The 20,078-nt window shown below is 46.9% G+C and overlaps 2 pseudogenes; both read left to right on the top strand.

Annotated features, from left to right (window-relative positions):
• The first annotated feature begins 15,842 nt into the window (after nt 1-15,842).
• LOC130558363 (uncharacterized) lies at nt 15,843-16,973 on the top strand (annotated as a pseudogene).
• Nucleotides 16,974-17,347: 374 nt separating this feature from the next.
• Nucleotides 17,348-18,547, top strand: LOC130558364 (uncharacterized; annotated as a pseudogene).
• Nucleotides 18,548-20,078: the final 1,531 nt, after the last annotated feature.

The following is a 20,078-nucleotide window of genomic DNA, read 5'->3' on the forward strand; positions in this document are numbered from 1 at the left end:
AATATGCAAAAACGTACTTCAACGAATCTTTCAAACTGTCAGAAACAAGATATTCTGGTCTGATGAATCTCAGATTCATGCATCATGTCTGAAGAAAAACAAGCACTGCTCAACACCTGTACAATACCTTCTTAACAGTAAATTGTAGTGGAAACAGCATCATGATGTGGGGGTGTTTTTCAGCTTCAGGGACTGTACACAAAATACGGAGATAATGATCATGAAAACCTAGCCCAGAACATTCAGAACCTCGGACAGGGCAGAAGGTTCATTCTCCAACATGACAATGATCCTAAGCACACAACTAAAACAATGCAAGAGTGGCTTATGGACAACTCTGTCTATGTCCATGAGTGGCCCAGCTAGTGATTGAACCCAACTGAACATCTCTGTAGAAACCTGAAAATGTCTGTCTACTGATGATCTCCATCCAACCTGACAGAGTTTGAGAGGATCTGAGGAGAAGAATGACAGAAAATTGCCAAATGCAGATGTGTAAAGCTTTTCACATCATACTCAAAAAGATTTGAGTCTGTAAAGGCGCTATAACCATTTTCTGAGTTGAGGGTATGAATACTTATGCAATGTACTTATTTTTGTTTTTTATTCTTAATAAATTTGCAAAGCTGTCAAAAATCAGTTTTTTGTTTTGTCATTATTGTGCATGGAGTGTAGATTAATGTAAAAAAATAATCATTTAAAGTAGTTTAAGATAAGGCAGCAGCATAACAAAATGTGAATAAAATGAAGGGGGATGAATACTTTTGCAAGCCACTGTACCTCAGGAAAGGCTCAAATTTAACCATGATCTTGTTACAGCACATATGAAATCTTGTGTACATTCTCACTGTTTTACTTACAGGCCTGTGGGATCTTCTTGACCAAGGGGTGATAGAAACAAGAAAGGTGAAGAGTCCCACTGCCAATGCCACCATACCCCTCGTTCACATTACAAGTGACATGATCCCATTCTTTTCGATGGAGAGCTGGCGACTTCTGGCGACACGAGCAGTCGCAATTGTTGGCGACCGGATGGGAAAGTCTAGCGATGTGACAAAGGCCCTGTCACAAATGGCGCACTCCGGTCTTGTGGGCCTCCTCCGAGTCCACACTTGGTGACGTCAGGAAGTGCAGACCTATAGGGCACTAGGCACGAGTCCACAAGGGTACATGGGAATGCATTTTGGGACAGACTTGAGGTCATCAATCCGGAAAGAGCAAGCGGTGCGTTCTAATCACTCTCGCGGTACTTTGTTGTCATTTGCTGATCAGTTTGCGCAGCGCCACATGAAGTCGACCACACTTGTTGTCCCATTGTTGTTATTTGGTACAAGAGCTGCCGTTTTTTTTATTCTGTATTTCATATGTTGATATGCCACCCGAGCATTATGCAATAGATACTTATGTTTGCAATGCATTCATTTGGCATGACGTAAATGGACCTGCTAATGTATATTTATTTATTTTTATACACTATACCTGTAGTGCATAAAGGTTTCTTAATATGCATATATGTTGTTATTTAATATTTCTCTATAATACAGAAGCTGTGTTGTTCAGCTTTACAGAGCCCAGAGACAACTAGATATTAATCTACAACAAAACATGGCTTATTACCTTAAGTAATCCCCCACTCTGAAAATCCACTTGAGTCTTGGTCACTGCACAAGCACATTTGCCCACATTTATACATGCTGGCCCCAGGCTATTTGTGTACCCCTGCCTCTTCTGTGCCTTCTGAATGGGTATTTAAGGCTGGTGAAGTGATCGGTAAGAAAATAAATAGGCCCAGCCCTTTTACTGTTGAGAAAATCCTGGTTCTGAATAAAAATCAAACAAACACTAGCAGTACAAAATTTTCTCATTTCACTACACTTCCATTAAATAAAGCAATGTCACTGTCATTTACATTCTTACCCATGTAAAACACAATTCAACTCGCCAGTATGTGTCTGCATTTATTTTATTTATTCGTGAGTTTCAATAGTTTACAAACAAGAAAAATGTCCACAACCACAATACAAAATGATATCTTTATTGTTTTGAGTTTAAAGTATGTATTGGAACAGATTGTTGTCACAGATTGTGGTCTATTGTGGAATCGCTCTGCGATGTCATACACCGATCAGTCTGCACAGCGACGCATGAAGTTTAACGCTCCCTGTCATTGCCATGTAAACCAAATCAGATATTGCAAAAAATGAGACAGCACCACGGGTCGGCTGTCTGGTTGAGGTCGCCCGGGATATGAGTGGCGCGCAGGGATACCACCAGCTGCTGATTCCAGAGGAGAACAACTCTAGGCAATTGATATGCCACTGCAGGCGGGGTCCCGTCCAGCACCCCGACACTGCATGCCATTGCACACAGCACCCCAGCCGAGCAGGGAGGCATCTGTCGTCACCACAATGCGCTTCGAGACCTGCCCCATCGGGACTCCAGCCCGGAGGAAGGACATGTCTGTCCAGGGGGCTAGGGTGCGACGGCAGTGAGACGTGATGTGACTATGTCTCGTGCCGGTGTGCCACGCTCTCCAAGCAACGAGAAATGACTCTGAAGCCAATGCTGAAGTGGTCTCATATGCATCAACCCGAGCGGCACGACTGCCGTCGAGGACGCCGTATGCCCAGGAGCCTCTGAAAAAGTTTCAGTGGGACTGCTGAGTGCTGCCTGATGAGGGTCAGACAGCGCAGCATTGACTGGGCGTGCTCGGTGGTGAGACGCGCTCTGTCATGGTAACAGAGTCTAGTTCCATACCGAGATAAGAGGTGCTCTGCACGGGGGAGAGCTTGCTCTTTTCCCAGTTGACCTGTAGGCCCAATCGGTCGAGGTGTTGGAGCACAAGGTCCCTGTGTGTACACAACAGATATCGCGAGTGAGCCAAGATAAGCCAGTCATCGAGATAGTTGAGGATACGCATGCCCTGCGCCCTGAGGGGAGCAAGAGCAGCCTCCGCGACCTTGGTAAAGGCACAGGGAGACAGGGCCAGACCGAAGGGCAGGACCTTGTACTGGTACAGTCGACGCTCGAAGACAAACCGAAGAGACGGTCTGTGCCGTCGGAGAATCGAGACATGAAAGTACACGTCCTTCAGGTCGATTGCCACGAACCAATCCTGATGTCGGATAGACGTTAGGATGAACTTCTGCTTCAACATTCTAAACGGGAGCCTGTGAAGGGTCTTGTTCAGAGTGTGCAGATCCAGGATGGGGCGCAGCCCCCACCTTTCTTGGGGACGATGAAGTAGGGGCTGTAAAACCCTGAAGACATCTCGGCCAGAGGGACGGGCTCGATTGCCCCCTTCGCCAGAAGGGTTATCTTGCCATACTACTCAGATTATCTTCTGATTATTTAGAAAAGGCCAATGAAATTGGCGAATGAAATTTGCATGCCGGACTCCGCCCCGGATATCCGGGTATAAAAGGAAGACGGCGTGCTGCATTCATTCACCTCTTGGTCTGAGGAGCCTGAGAGCATCCCTCGACCGCTGCGGCGGGTGGCCAGCATTGTGGCAAGAAGGACACAACGTCTCGTTCCCTCCATCAGGGAACTGAGGTTACATCCGTAACCAAGACGTTCCCTTTCTGTTGGTCTCTCGATGTTGTCGAACGTCAAAAACGCCACAGCGCTGTGCCGTGTCACAATCTCTAGCGGCACGACGTTGACTGGCCTGGGCGAGTCAGACGTGAGCGCTAGCGCAAAATTGTAACCATCCAGTGGAGAGGTAGGGGGTCCCAGAGCTTTTATTTAAGAAAAGGTGGGATGCCCCTGCCACCTGCCGTCATGGCGGGGGCCTTGATTCTCTAACAGCGAGAAGCCTCCCAGCACCGTAAGGGCCACTGGGTAAGCATTATTCCCCCCTGAGGGAAAATCGCTACAGAGACCACTACCTACCGTGGGGAGGAAGTAGTGGAGACACCAACATGGTCTCACCATCAGGGGAGAACTCATGGGAAATTGTGCGGACTGAAGGAGTTAACCGCAAGGTGGGAGTCCACCTAGGGAGGTCATGGGTTGCCGAGGTGGGAACCATTCATGAGGATACATCAGAAGGAACCACCCAGTGGGGGGGTTACCACGTCTGGAGCACTAGGTCCGGTTAGAGCTATGTGGTAGATAACTTAACTGTTCCCCGGTCTAAGGGGGCTGGGCTGCTCTGCTCAGCCCGGCCACCAGAAAGATGCTTAGTGATGGATGGAATGCCTATTCTTCACCCCGTGGGGGGAAGAAGGGAGGCAGAATTAGCGCACTGACCCACCTAGAGGGAAGGGGGAAGGCGCTTTCGTAGGTGTACGCCCTACCGGTCGCCAGTCTTGCCTGTTGCCTTGCAAGACACGGGCTGACACAGGTTCCACGTGGAGGTTGTAGAACCTCGCGAAGGTGTTGGGCGTAGCCCAACCCGCAGCTCTGCAGATGTCTGCCAAAGAGGCATCCTGAGCCAGTGCCCACGAGGAGGCTACACCCCGAGTGGAGTGTGCCCTCACTACTAACGGGCAGGGGCGATCTTGAGATCGGTATGCCGTAGCGACGGCATCCACGATCCAGTACGCCAGTCTCTGTTTGGAGACAGCCCTCCCCTTCTGCTGACCTCCAAAACAGACAAAGAGCTGCTCAGAGCTTCTGAAGCCCTGCGTGCGGTCCAAGTAGAGGTGCAGCGTGCGTACTGGACACAACATGGATGGGGTTGGGTCTTTCTCCCCAGTGGGGAGCGCCTGCAAGTTCACCACCTGGTCCCGAAAAGGAGTGGTGGGAACCTTGGGCACGTAGCCAGGCCGTGGTCTCAGGATCAGGTGAGAGTCTCCAGGCCCAAATTCTAGGCAGTCCGTGGACACAGAGAATGCTTGTAGGTCCCCTACCCTCATGAAGGAGGCGAGCGCTACCAGGAGGGCCGTCTTTATCGACAGGCGGGAAAGATTGGCCTCTCCTAGGGGCTCAAAGGGGGGCCTCAGGAGGCCCTCCAGGACCACTTCGAGGTCCCAAGAGGGTACGGGGCACGGGCGAGGCGGATTCAACCGTCTCGCGCCCCTCAGGAACCTGGTGACCAGGTCGTGCTGCCCTAGAGACTTACCAGCAACTGGGTAGTGATGTGCAGCTATAGCGGCAACATACACTTTCAGTGTGGAAGGGGAGAGGTTCTTCTCAAGTCTCTCCTGGAGAAAGGACAGTACGTACCTGATCGAGCATCTCTGCGGGTCTTCTCCGTGAGAAGAGCACCAAGACGAGAAGATGCGCCACTTGAAGGCATACAGTCTCCTAGTGGCCGGAGCCCTAGCCTGTGTGAGGGTCTCTAACACCGCCGGGGGTATGTCGCTCAGGATCTCCTCGTCCCGTCCAGGGGCCAGACATGGAGGTTCCAGAGGTCTGGCCTGGGATGCCAAAACGTGCCCTTCCCCTGAGAAAGGAGGTCCTTCCTCAAGGGAATCGGCCAGGGGGGAGTTGTTGTCAGGCTCACCAGCTCCGAGAACCAAGTCCGGTTGGGCCAATAGGGCGCAACTAGTAGCACTTGATGCTCCTCTTCCCTGACCTTGCACAGGGTCTGTGCAATGAGGCTCACTGGGGGGAAGGCGTACTTCCTCTTGTCCCGCGGCCAGCTGTGCGCAAGGGCATCCGTACCGAGGGGACCGTCGGACAGGGAGTACCAAAGCGGACAATGGGTGGAGTCCGGGGAGGCAAACAGGTCCACCTTCCCCCTGCCGAACTGCTCCCATATGAGCTGAACCGCGTGAGGGTGGAGTCGCCACTCTCCGTGAGGTGACCACTGACGAGAGAGCCGGTCTGCTGTCTGGTTCAGGTCGCCCGGGATGTGTATGGCTCGCAGGGAGCTGATCACCTGCTGACTCCACAGGAGGAGGCGTCGGGCGAGTCGTGTTAGCTGCCGTGAACGAATGCCACCCTGGTGGTTGATATACGCCACGGCAGCTGCGCTGTCCGACCAGACCAGCACGTGTCTGCCCTGCACGAAGGGTTGGAACCTCTTCAGCGCAAGTAGCACAGCCCACAACTCTAGGCAGTTGATATGCCAACGCAGGCGGGGGCCCGTCCACCGCCCCGCCACTGCGTGCCCGTTGCACACAGCACCCCAGCCCTGAAGGGAGGCATCCGTCATTACCACGACGTGCCTTGATACCTGCCCTAGGGGGACCCCCTCCCGTAGGAAGGCCATAGACAACCAAGGGGTCAGGGTGCGCCGGCAGAAGGACGTGATGACCATACGCCTGCTGCCGGTGTGCCACGCTCTCCAAGGAACCCGACTCTGTAGCCAGTGTTGGAGCGGTCGCATGTGCATCAACCCGAGGGGGACCACCCCCGCCGAGGATGCCATGTGCCCCAGGAGCCTCTGAAATTGTTTCAGGGAGACCGCCGGCTGCCTGAAGTGCTTCAGTCAGCGTAACACTGACCGGGCACGCTCTGTAGTCAGTCGTGCTGTCATGGAGACAGAGTCGAGTTCCATACCGAGAAAAGAGATGCTCTGCGCGGGGGAGAGCCTGCTCTTTTCCCAGTTGACCTGAAGCCCCAACCGATCTAGGTGCCGGAGCACCATGTCCCTGTGTGTACACAACAGATCTCGCGAGTGAGCCGAGATGAGCCAGTCATCGAGATAGTTGAGTACCCGCACACCTTCTTCCCTGAGGGGAAGAAGGGCGGCCTCCACGACCTTCGTAAAGACACGTGGAGACAGGGACAGACCGAAGGGGAGGACCATGTACTGATATGCCCGTCCCTCGAACTCGAACAGCAGGAACGGCCAGTGTCGAGGGAGGATCGAGACATGAAAGTACGCATCCTTCAGGTCGATTGCCATGAACCAGTCCTGACGCCTGACGGACGCCAGGATGCGCTTCTGCGTGACCATCCTGAAAGGCAGCTTGTGTAGGTGCCTGTTCAGAACACGCAGATCCAAGATAGGGCGCAACCCCCCGCCTTTCTTAGGGACAATGAAGTACGGGCTGTAGAATCCGCTGAACATCTCGGCCGGTGGGACGGGCTCGATCGCACCCTTCACCAGAAGGGAGGAGACATCCGCCCGAAGTACGGGGGCATCGCTGCCTCTGACTGAGGTAAAAAGGATGCCCCGGAACTTGGGCGGACGTGTAGTGAACTGAATCACGTAGCCGAGACGGATCGTCTTCCTCAGCCAGCCTGACAGTCTGGGAAGCTGAGACCAGGCTCCCAGAAACTGTGACAGGGGGACTAGAGGTTTGATCTGCTTCATCGCCCCCGCGGAGGGTAGTTCGATGGCTAGCAGTACAGATTCCTAGCAGTACAAACACCTTGGCTGGTGTTTATACTCGACATTGCGTTTCGCCGTGACGCAACGTCGAGTTGCCGTCCACTGTCGACCAGAGGGTGGGAACGGCTGTGAAAACCCAGAGAGAGAGGAAACTGTTTTTGTGAGGAAGTGGGCGTTGGCCCCCCAGGGGGGACCAGCTGATGGTAGGACGGGGCAGGAACCGTCCCTATCCGACCCAGCGATGTGGTGGCTGGAATCGGGCCCGGTGGTAGTCTCAATCTCCCTGGGGTCTCTCCGTCAGGGCCGCTTCTGCTTCTGCGAAGGCTGCTGACGGGGAGGCGGTTTCATCTTTGACGTCCTTTTCCGGGAGGCAGCCTGAGAAGGGGGCACCGGAGCCGGAACCGGAGTCGAAGAGGCCCGGGGCTGCCGGGAAGCAGACGCCGCTCGGGATCTCGAAGGCCTGACGGCGGCCGAGTCACGGCGGGGCAGAATGTGACTGATAGCCTCAAACTGCTTCTTCACCGTCGAGAACTGCTAAGAGAAATCCTCAACGGTGTCACCAAACAGCCCTCCCTGCGAGATGGGGGCGTCGAGAAAGCGAACCTTCTCGGCGTCCCGCATCTACGCAAGGTTGAGCCAGAGGTGCCTCTCTTGGACCACCATGGTGGACATCGCCCGACCCAAGGCCCGTGCCGTCACCTTAGTCGCCCGTAGAGCGAGATCGGTGGCGGTACGGAGTTCCTGCATTACCGTTGGGTCGGTCTTACCCTCGTGGAGCTACTTCAACGCCTTGGCCTGATGGACCTGCAGGATGACCATGGCGTGGAGGGAGGAGGCGGCCTGACCCGCAGCCGTGTAAGCCTTCGACACCAGCGATGCCGAAAACTTACACGCCCTGGATGGGAGTCTAGGCCGAGCCCTCCAGGTGGCCGCTGTCTGCAGGCACAGGTGAACCGCGACAGCACGCTCCACCTGGGGGATCTCGACATAGCCCCTGGCCGCCCCACCATCAAGGGAAGTAAGGGCGACTGAGCCTTTCTGATTGGAACGAGCCGTGAGGGGCGCGTTCGAAGTCTTACTCAGCTCCTCATGCACCTCCGGGAAGAACGGGACCAGCGCTGGGCGCGGCTTGGAGCCGCGCTCATACCCCAGGTACCACGTATCCAACCGCGAGCGCTGGGGTAAAGTCGGTGCTGTGCACTGCAGCCCAATTCTCGCGGCGGCCCGGAAGAGCATGGTTGACATCTCAACGTCCGCTTCTTCCTGGGCTCGACCCCCCGGGGGAGGGAGCTCCGAATAATCGTCGGGGTCGGATGCCAAGAGGTCGCCCTCCGATGCTACGATCGACATCTCATTTTCGTCACGCACTTCCGAGTATGTGGCGGAGGAACAAGACGGGGTAGGACCGTCTTTTAAGGAATGGTCAGACGAGCGAGACGGGACGTGAACGGTCCGTGAGCCTGTGGCTGGCGGTCTAACGTTCATGGTGATCCCCATATCACCCCCGGTGTTAACCGAAACGGGCGGCAGGGCCGTAGTCACTGCCGTCACGGATCGGGTAACAGACGAGGTGGTGGCTTTACCCATAAAGAATACCGCCACCCGTGACCGCAACGTCTGGATAGGCATCTTCCCGCAGTGCGGGCAAGATGTATCCACGAAGGCTGCCTCAGCGTGCCGGAGACCCAAACACCTGAGACAGACATCGTGTCCATCCCCTTCCTCAATGAGCGCGTCGCACCCAAGAGAACAGCGGGACATGCCACGCTGGAGAAATTTGCTCTTTTAGAAAAAAAGGAAATATTGCTCAGACACTCCTGGAACTGCCGAGACGCCCAGAAGAAAGTCGCTGCAGGAAGGGACCGTCCGCTGCACCACGTCGTAGATTCCAGCAGGATACCAGCAAAGATCTGGAAGACCAGCGAAAATCTGGAAGATCAGCGAAGATCTGGAAGTGCTCATCAGATGCTTAGGCTCTGAAGAACAAAAGGTGAATGAATGAGCACGCCGGCTTCCCTCTTATACCCGGACATCCGGGGAGGAGCCCGGCATGCAAATTTCATTCGCCAATTTTCATTGGCCTTTTCTAAATACTCAGAAGATGATAGGTTCTCAAGACAAACCCCATTCTGTCGGTTCGACACAACGTCGAGAGACCGACAGAAAGGGCACTACTGTTATGTACACATGTTCTAATGTACACGTACTCTAATAGCTACAGCATTTCAGCATAACAAACAGTAGGCTATAATATATATATTTTAAAAAGTGAAAGTGACCTATTAGTCAGATATGGTGACCCATACCCGAAATGTGACCTCTGCATTTAACCCATCCAGTGAGTAGTGAACACACACACAGCAAGTCGTGAACACACATACACACAGAGCAGTGGGAAGCTATCACTGCAGCGCTCGTGGAGCAAGTGGGGGAAAGGTGCCTTGCTCAAGGGCATCTCAGTCGTTACCCGCCGGCCATGAGAATCGAACCGGCAACCTTCTGGTCACGAGTCCGACTCTCTAACCATAGAAATTATTAAAGGAATGAAAGACATAAATAGGACTACGTAATTTGTCAAATATAACAATATCTTTAATAAAGATGTGAATAAAAATGTAATGACAGTGCCAATAGCCCTGTGGTTAAGCACGTCAACATAGTGCCAATGCACTCACGATTCCCGTCTCGACGGTCTTATGCCGGTCCCACTCCCCTATCTCGGCCCAATGCTTTCCTGTCGACTCTCTACTGTCCTGTCCAAATAAAGGCATAAAGCCCCTAAATATAACTTTAAAAAGATGCATTAATTGGTTTGGGTAATAGCTGAAAGCAATTTATCAGTCTAACTTTTTTAAATGTTTATCCTGTGTAGTTTAAATTAGTTTGACAAGTTCTTTGGCATCACTGAAGCTGAATCAACCAACATGGACACTCAGCAAAAGTCTCTAATATGCCTAGTGAGGCCTTGATTAGCTGTTCAGGAGTGCTTGATTAGGGTTAGAGCCAAACTCTGCAGGACCTAGTTTGGGCACCCCTGTTCTAAAACATGGGTGGGGAACCCTGGCCCAGGAGGGCCACTGCCCTGCAGCATTTATCTCCAACCCTAATCAAACACACCTGAACCATCTAATCAAAGTCTTGATTACTACAGACTTCACGGCAGGTGTGTGTTGGAGCTGGTTGGAGCTAAACTCTGCAGGACAGTGGCCCTCCAAGATCAAGGTTCCCCACCCCTGTTATAAAACTAAATCTAAATCTTTTCTACATGAACTCTCTTTCTTCCGGGTTTAATGAACAGAAACTATGAGTTGAGCACTGTGAAGATTAGTCCAAAGCTCATAAACCACTCCACTGCTACTGGTATATGGCCATAGCTTCCCACCGCATCTCTACATGTTTAACTTTACTGGTCCTTCACTGTCCATTGACTGTGCCTGCTCCTCATCACTTGTTGGCCTTCACTTTGCTTGTCAGGCCATAAAACAAGGTATTAATTGACAATATTACATGAAGAAACATTATGTTTTACATTATATTGTTTTAACAACAATATTTTGATAATTTGATATGCAGGAGAAAACTACACTAAGCTGTGTCCCAATTCTGGGGATGCGTCCTTTGAAGGCTGCATTTAAAGACAGACTGCATCACAGCAGCACCACTGAAGTCTGCTTCAAATGCAACCTCAAAATGCGGCCTTATTTCCACGGGTATAGAACAAATGCATCCTTCACAGCCTCAGCTATCCCAAGATTCATTGCGTGCCTGTAATGGCTGGAAGTGTTTAAATAATCATTCAAAACTTTTGTTAAATAAAAGTATGTAATAGCAAAAATGGTCCCTGTCAGTGTTTTAATATTATACTATTATGTTGTTCATTAACATNCTGTCAATACGTTCCTCACGACGGATCGCAGCTAACATTAACATTCACAATCATCTCCAAATGAATGTTTAAACAACATGTTATTTGATTGTAAATGCATCTTAATGTCCTTTAAATGAAGGCTGGGATCTTTTTTTTATTTCTGAGGATAAGGAATCATAAAATTACACTAAGCGTCTGCTAAATGACTAACTGTAAATGTAAATGATGTTCTGACTCAGATACCTAAGCTTTCATTGGAGTCATTTTGAGAAAGCTGTCTTCATTTTAGACAACGTGAGACTCATGAAACTGAACCTCATGTCCTGAAATGTGTGATGTTGAGCTGAACATCTTCTTGGACGTGTAGTCTTCCAGCACTCTCTTCTCTCTCCTCCCGCTGTCAGGATGAGAAGTTACACTGTGGCAGAAGCAACAGAAGCGGCAGGAGACCTTTACCTTGACATTAACTGATCACCACTTCTCTATTCCATAAGCCAGAGGACCATTGAACGTTTGTTGAACTTATCTTCAGTGACGTGAAAGCATGTGTTCCTTTGCACTGCAAGAGAGAAATGGCCGATGCACCGGGATGGCTGCTTTGGAACGGTAGGATGTTGATTTTTATGAGTAAGACAATGATTCTCCATGCAGAACTCACCAGGGTAATACTCTCCCGGTGAGACATACTGTACGTAGATGAATACAACAAACGTCCTGGAAATGTAGACAGAACAAGTGAAGTCATGTGTTGTATCAGCATACAGCCAAGCTCATCATGTATGAGAAAACATTAATCATAAGATTTCAATGAGCAGAAACTCAATGAGAAACTTCAATGACCAGAGTCAGAGATGTCATCTACATGGTGAGATTACAACAGAACAAGTGCATTAATAAAGAAGAGTCCAGAGCTCTTTCTACATCCTCGACATACAGGAGTGTCTTCTGTCAACATGTTGAAGAGAGGGTTTTATTTTCAAATCTTTACACATGTTGAGGGTGTACAGTATATACTGTCAAAATTGTACAGTAGATGAGACACACCGCAGCAGAGCATCATCTTTCCTCTGACAGAAACTGGCCTCATAAGCAAGTCCTGTCAAAAGTGTTTGCTATGCTAAAATATTTTTGCTTCTGTCCCGCAGGATGAGTTTGCAATTGAATAATCTGCACCTTGCAGAAATCCTCCAGACAAACAAGCACTGTGGGCCAGTGCTGTTAAAGATCAGACGATGGGTTATTAGAGAATCTTCTTAATGGCCGTCAACATAAAATGACAGGTTGGATTCTTTCAATTCTGCACGAGCTTTGATTTTCTATCCATTATAATCTCTTGAGATGTTAGAGAATGGGTCCTAGGTTGAGTATGTTTGATCATCTCTAACTGCTCTTCTCACAGTGAAAGCTCTTTTGAAAAGTGAAAGTGACCTATTAGTCAGATATGGTGACCCATACCCGAAATGTGACCTCTGCATTTAACCCATCCAGTGAGTAGTGAACACACACACAGCAAGTCGTGAACACACATACACACAGAGCAGTGGGAAGCTATCACTGCAGCGCTCGTGGAGCAAGTGGGGGAAAGGTGCCTTGCTCAAGGGCATCTCAGTCGTTACCCGCCGGCCATGAGAATCGAACCGGCAACCTTCTGGTCACGAGTCCGACTCTCTAACCATAGAAATTATTAAAGGAATGAAAGACATAAATAGGACTACGTAATTTGTCAAATATAACAATATCTTTAATAAAGATGTGAATAAAAATGTAATGACAGTGCCAATAGCCCTGTGGTTAAGCACGTCAACATAGTGCCAATGCACTCACGATTCCCGTCTCGACGGTCTTATGCCGGTCCCACTCCCCTATCTCGGCCCAATGCTTTCCTGTCGACTCTCTACTGTCCTGTCCAAATAAAGGCATAAAGCCCCTAAATATAACTTTAAAAAGATGCATTAATTGGTTTGGGTAATAGCTGAAAGCAATTTATCAGTCTAACTTTTTTAAATGTTTATCCTGTGTAGTTTAAATTAGTTTGACAAGTTCTTTGGCATCACTGAAGCTGAATCAACCAACATGGACACTCAGCAAAAGTCTCTAATATGCCTAGTGAGGCCTTGATTAGCTGTTCAGGAGTGCTTGATTAGGGTTAGAGCCAAACTCTGCAGGACCTAGTTTGGGCACCCCTGTTCTAAAACATGGGTGGGGAACCCTGGCCCAGGAGGGCCACTGCCCTGCAGCATTTATCTCCAACCCTAATCAAACACACCTGAACCATCTAATCAAAGTCTTGATTACTACAGACTTCACGGCAGGTGTGTGTTGGAGCTGGTTGGAGCTAAACTCTGCAGGACAGTGGCCCTCCAAGATCAAGGTTCCCCACCCCTGTTATAAAACTAAATCTAAATCTTTTCTACATGAACTCTCTTTCTTCCGGGTTTAATGAACAGAAACTATGAGTTGAGCACTGTGAAGATTAGTCCAAAGCTCATAAACCACTCCACTGCTACTGGTATATGGCCATAGCTTCCCACCGCATCTCTACATGTTTAACTTTACTGGTCCTTCACTGTCCATTGACTGTGCCTGCTCCTCATCACTTGTTGGCCTTCACTTTGCTTGTCAGGCCATAAAACAAGGTATTAATTGACAATATTACATGAAGAAACATTATGTTTTACATTATATTGTTTTAACAACAATATTTTGATAATTTGATATGCAGGAGAAAACTACACTAAGCTGTGTCCCAATTCTGGGGATGCGTCCTTTGAAGGCTGCATTTAAAGACAGACTGCATCACAGCAGCACCACTGAAGTCTGCTTCAAATGCAACCTCAAAATGCGGCCTTATTTCCACGGGTATAGAACAAATGCATCCTTCACAGCCTCAGCTATCCCAAGATTCATTGCGTGCCTGTAATGGCTGGAAGTGTTTAAATAATCATTCAAAACTTTTGTTAAATAAAAGTATGTAATAGCAAAAATGGTCCCTGTCAGTGTTTTAATATTATACTATTATGTTGTTCATTAACATTATTGGTTTGGTGCATTATTGTGTTTAACATTTCTAAGGTTGGTTAATTTAATATACTGTTGGGCTGTTTTAATCTTCATAAACGTGTCATATTCTTTAAAACAACCATTTTCTGGCTCAGTATTTGTTTCAAAATGTCAGAAATGTCTCTGCTGTGTCCCGCTGCTGTTCACTTCATGGACTTCTAAGGCTGCGTCCTTTAAAGACCGAATTCTCGTTTTGAAGTTTGCGACATTAGAAGGTTGCAGCCTTTGAATTGGGACACAGCTTAAGTCATGCACATTTAATTTGTTTCCTTTGATTTATAAATTGTGTGCACTAATTAGTAAATCATGGAAACAAATTAGTAAATCATGTGCTCAATTTAGTAAACTGAGGGAACAAATTTGTAAATTTTGTGCACAATTTACTTTTCTACATGTCTTGTGCAGGGCTCTGTACTACCACTATAATGAAAGCATGCACTAATTATCCATGGTCTGTTCCGAAAGGCATTCTGAAATTAAATGCATGTCCAGTCTTTGTTGAGATGAATCCTTAAACCTCTAAATTTGTTAGCAGCCTTATGAATGAATGAATGAATGAATGAGGCATTTATATAGCGCTTTTCTGTGAATGCTGTACACCCAAAGCACTTTACAATCATATGAGGGGGGTCTCTCCTCAACCACCACCAGTGTGGGGCATCCACCTGGATGATGCGACGGCAGCCACAGTACAACGGCGCCAGTGCGCTCACCACACACCAGCTATAGGTGGAGAGGAGAGAGAGAGATAGAGCCAATTCAGAGCCAATTCTTATACGTAATTACATCAACCCATACTTACTACTTACCTTATTGTTTGGTTTTATCTATTCCTCTCAACAGGTGACTGTGAAATGGCTGTGTGTGGGGGTGTGACTTGCATACTGGAGCCAACAGCCTTTGTGGCTTCCCTCAGTACAGACAGATAAAGATCATGAGACAGTGCTTGCTGTTGTATCCAAATTGTTTGAGCTCGGAGTCGAAGTGGACTGGGAAATGTTTTACAAAGGTTTTGTGACTGAACCAATTCATTACCCACGCTATCAGTTTGATAATGTGAAGAAAGATGTCTTCTCTAATTTTGAGTTGGCTAGTTCTACCAGCAACCACCCAGTAGTTACACAAATGAGTTAAGACAGTTCGGTGTTCAACTGTGATTTATTATCTGACTCAGTGGCCTTCCTGCAGGACCACAAACATAAATGTGCTGCCATCCTTCCTGGAGCATTTTAATGCGGAAATGGGCCTAGCAGCTTTCATGATGTATGCAAAACCAAAAGTCCCACTCAGTTCTCTGCAGTTCAGCATCACATTCCAGAGTCAATTTGCTCTCACTCATAATGCTCCAGGCATGGAAGTACATCTTGATTAATCTGGCAATTTAGTACAGAACACATGCAACTTTCAGATACAATCTACTTCTGCATTCTATGCGTCTGGCACAGTACAGACAAAACCAGACAGAGTACAAGAGCAGTTAATTTCTCTGGACAACACAATAACTCTGAAGAGTGAAGAAGTTTACAATTATCTGAGACAGACAGGATTTGAGTATGGCTCAGTCTTCATAAATAAGGCAGATGTTTATTGTGGGGAGAGTGTTTATCTGCTTTGAAGATTCCAAACGCATTATTGCCCCAACTGCATGACTATCACCTTCACCCGGTTGTCTTGGATTGCTTGATGCGGCTTACTACTTATAAAGGAGATGATGATTATGAAGTTTGTGGCTGCTTAACCAACCAACAGGGTAAGGTTTTGGTTAAACTCAAGCATGTTCAGATCAAAATGCTCGGAAGTCGTTCTTATGTAGTTGATGAATACTGCTTCCACAACAGCTTCAGCATCACGGCTGAAGATGCCACATTGAATACATCAATCAAGGCACTGGTCTTTTCTGATGAAACAGGCATTTCTAAAGGTTTGCAGCAGTACCTGGACCCAGCGTCTAAATGTATAAATTCCTCAAACAGTAATAAACTGTTGGAATGTGGACTTTACACTTGAAATTTTCAGTTTTGACAAAACAGGTTAAAGGAAAACGTCCAGGAAATTTTGTTCGTGTGGGGTGATGACCTAACCTCTCAAATCAGAGAATGTCTTGGATAGCATGGCAGGTTGCTGTGAGATTTTCCCAAAGATTGTGGATATCTCAGGGCTAATCATTGCCTGGTGCTATCACAGTAATAACCTATAGGTCCTCTGAGAGTTTAGTGGATTACATCAGTCCCGGATTTGTGCTGTTAGGCATGACAGGAGTGTGTGCAGCTGAGTTTTCAGAACTCTCCTTTCAGCTGATTGACATGGGCTCTGTTTCCTCTGAAGACATCAAAGCATTGGATCAGGTCCGCAGATCATACCCCTGTAGCAAATATCCAGAGCTGATAGTGAAAGATGGCACGCTTCTCAAACCTGAAATCATCCACACACTATTGCCAAACATGGAGAGCATATCAAAAAGTGTCGACATGTTGCACAATGAAGTCTTTACCTTGCAAATATCTGATTCATATGAAATAACAAATATATCAGCTGTACAAGTGGACAATTCAGTTGAACCAATTCAAAGACAGAACATTGAGGTCTACTTAGTGAAATTTTTGTGCATTCATCAGATTACTTTCCTGTCAGCACCTCTGAATTCACTTACGGCCAATGTATTGGAACAAGCACACATCTCAAAACCATAAACTTCTAGCCCTTGATTTCAGTGGAATTGTCACAGATGTGGGTAAAGATGCCAGGGACCACGTTGTGTGTTGTTATCCTGTAGCTGCCATCTCCAAAGTTGTTCTTCCAGCTTCTGTTTGCTAAAAAACAGAAAATTCCTGAAAGACAGGAGATTCTGCATGAGATTTTACCCGAAGCCAAACATCGCAGGAAATTTAATGAGGGTCTAAATTACTACTGCAATCAGATCAGGTTGGATCGTCAAAGTGAGCACACGGCCAGATGAGCTTACTTTTGATTTTAGAGCGGTTGGGGGGGCTGTTCTCCTCCCTCCATATAATAAGAAGATAATTAAAACAGTTAACAAAGTTACAGTCATCAAAGATGTTGTTCTTGTCTGTGACAATCAGCCAAACTTTCCAGTCGATCCAAAAACATCCAGAAGTACAAATGATGAATCCAGCATCCATTTCCTCCACATGTCCCAAATAATGCAGAAATGGTCTCTGGGTATAAATATGCCAAATGTCTACCGCTGGCTGAAATCCATGCATTTGGACAAAAAATGTTTGGCTTTCAACACAACAAGACCAACCTTTCAAAGAGCGAAATCTCAAGACATTGATCCCCTCTCTGTGAAAGAATCTGATTCATACTTCACACGACAGATTCTACCCATCCTAATCCTGAATAATGATTATAAAAACCAGCTGTCAGATATTCCAGTGATGGCCAAACACAGACTTTCCAGAAAAAAACAGTCTATATCATTACAGGTGGTCTTACGGGGCTGGGCTATGAGACAGTGAAGTTCATTGCTCAGAAAGGAGGAAACATTTTCATTTTTTCAAGGAGCAATGCAAATCCTCATTTTCAACAGGACATACAGAATTTCAGTCATCATTATGGTTTTGTCATTAAGGGTCTACAGTGTGATGTTTCCATATCAGAGCAAGTTGAACAGGCAATTGTTCACATTGGAAATCTCTTTCCATCCAGTCCAACCAAAGGAGTCTTTCACAGTGCAGTTGTCCTGCATGCTGGGCTAATTGAAAGTCTTGACAAAACTTTTTATGAGAAAGTCATGAGACCAAAAGTTAATGGAGCACTTAACCTTCACCATGCTACTAAACACTGCCATCTGGATTACTTTGTGTGCTATTCCTCCATCTCCGCCTTCATTGGCAATGCATCACAGACAAAACTATGCAGCTGTTAATACATTCATGGACACTTTCTGCCAGTACCGCAGAAACATGGGACTTTCTGGACAGTCAATCAACTGGGATCTTGGTCTCCTGTCGAACAAAGTGCATTTCCAAAGATTTCTTGAGGCAAAGGGAATCATGCTACTGGAAGTCCCAGAAATCCTTGAAGGTCTTCAGCAATGCCTCTTGATCAACAAACCTCAACCGGTTGTATGCAAGTTCAATTTCCAAAACAACTTGCATAATGTCCTCAGTCAAAACAATTCTTTGAGTGCCCGACTGTACAGACTAATAGAGGAAGTCGTGAAGAAAGACAGGATAACCTAATCCAGGCCCGAGCATCCCATCACATCACCACATGAGTATATGAGGTCAATCATCAGTGAAACAATTGGTGTTGAGATGGACGACCTTAATGATGACACTCATCTTTCTGATTTAGGCCTTGATTCAATGTTAGCCATGACTCTGCAAAATCATATCTTCCAGGACAGGGGTGTGAAAGGCTGAATCCGAAATGGCATACTCAATGATTAGGTACTCAATTTCAGTAAGTGCGCCTACTTAACGAGAGCTAAATGGGTACGTACTGTTTTGCCTGAATGGGTGTAGTATGAATGCGATTGGCCGTCCTACGCCATATTGACATGATCATGTGATGTAATTCTTCTTCTGTTCCTTTTTAATGGCGGGTGGCTGGCAACTTAAGTTTGAGGTGCATATCCGCCTCCTACTGTACTGGAGTGTGGGCCAGAGATTAGCCATGTGATGTAATGACAAGCGCAACAACTTAAGTTATGAGAGACAGGTTGCATTAACACCGTAACATGAGTTTCACGAGTTCACCTGCGCAGATAAACAGCTATGTTGCAGGGATAGCAATGATAGAGCATGGGTATGCAGTTTATGCATATTTGGCATGCTGTACAGGGAGCGGGCTCCGAGCTCGCTGGATCTATCCAAACCCGGAGCACTCTACCCGGGTCAGGGCAAGTGCGCCGGGCTCGGAACCGGCTCGAGCCCAGAACACCCCCCCCCCCCCTTATATAAATTTATATAAATTTATCATTTTGTATTGCTAATTAAAGTACTATTTAAAACCATGACATGTTAATGTCTGTTGTCAAAAAGTAAATTGCAGGTTTAACACTGTTCCCAAAAAGTATAAAAGTGTTTCTTCAACCACAAACTGGTTTTCTGCTAGTAAACACCGTCCTCGGTTCTCTGCAGCTTACACGTGCAGAAGTGTGTTTGATCTTTAAATGGAGAATGCACGCAAGAGACCCCGTTCTCAAGTGTGGGAACACTTCAGTCTCGACACTGCTAATAAAGTGTCATGTTTGATATGTGAGCAAACTTTGTCTTATTCCAATAATACATCCTCAATGCTTCATCACTTACGCTCCAAACATCCAAACGCTCTGGGCAACGATACTCAAACAACAGAGCACCAGTCTGAGGATAGGGTAAAATACATATTAATAATAAAGAAATTTCCGTTGTGACAATAAAAACTATCTATTTCCCTCAACAAATGAGCAATACAGTAATTAAAATGCAAGAAAAGTCACCCGTTTTGAGTTTAGATTTTCATATTCTATTCCATTTTTATTTGTTGTAATAGATTACACTATTTAAGAACACAGAGTACTTTAGTATCCATTAGTTTGGTGGGTTAATCTATTGTATTTAAGGTTTACAGGATATGTTGGATTTAAGGCCAACACCAACCAAACACTTAAAATTGTGTCCACATTCACACTATATTATTATTTATTATATATACTGTACAATATATATATATATGAAGTTTGGTTCCAAACTTTTTTTAATCATGTTTTTTGTGTGTGTTAGATTGCCGCATTTTTCGAGTTATTATTGCTTAAACCAACTACAGTTTAATTGATATTAAGTGGAATGCAGCATAAAAAAACATAATTTGTTAAAATTTTGAAAAACACAAATTTAAAAAATCTAATTTTGGAAGTCTTCATATATATTAAATTATTATTCATGTTACTTAAGAACTGGATGTGCTTAT

The sequence above is a fragment of the Triplophysa rosa genome, linkage group LG8, assembly GCF_024868665.1.
Source record: "Triplophysa rosa linkage group LG8, Trosa_1v2, whole genome shotgun sequence".
Classification (NCBI taxonomy): domain Eukaryota; kingdom Metazoa; phylum Chordata; class Actinopteri; order Cypriniformes; family Nemacheilidae; genus Triplophysa; species Triplophysa rosa.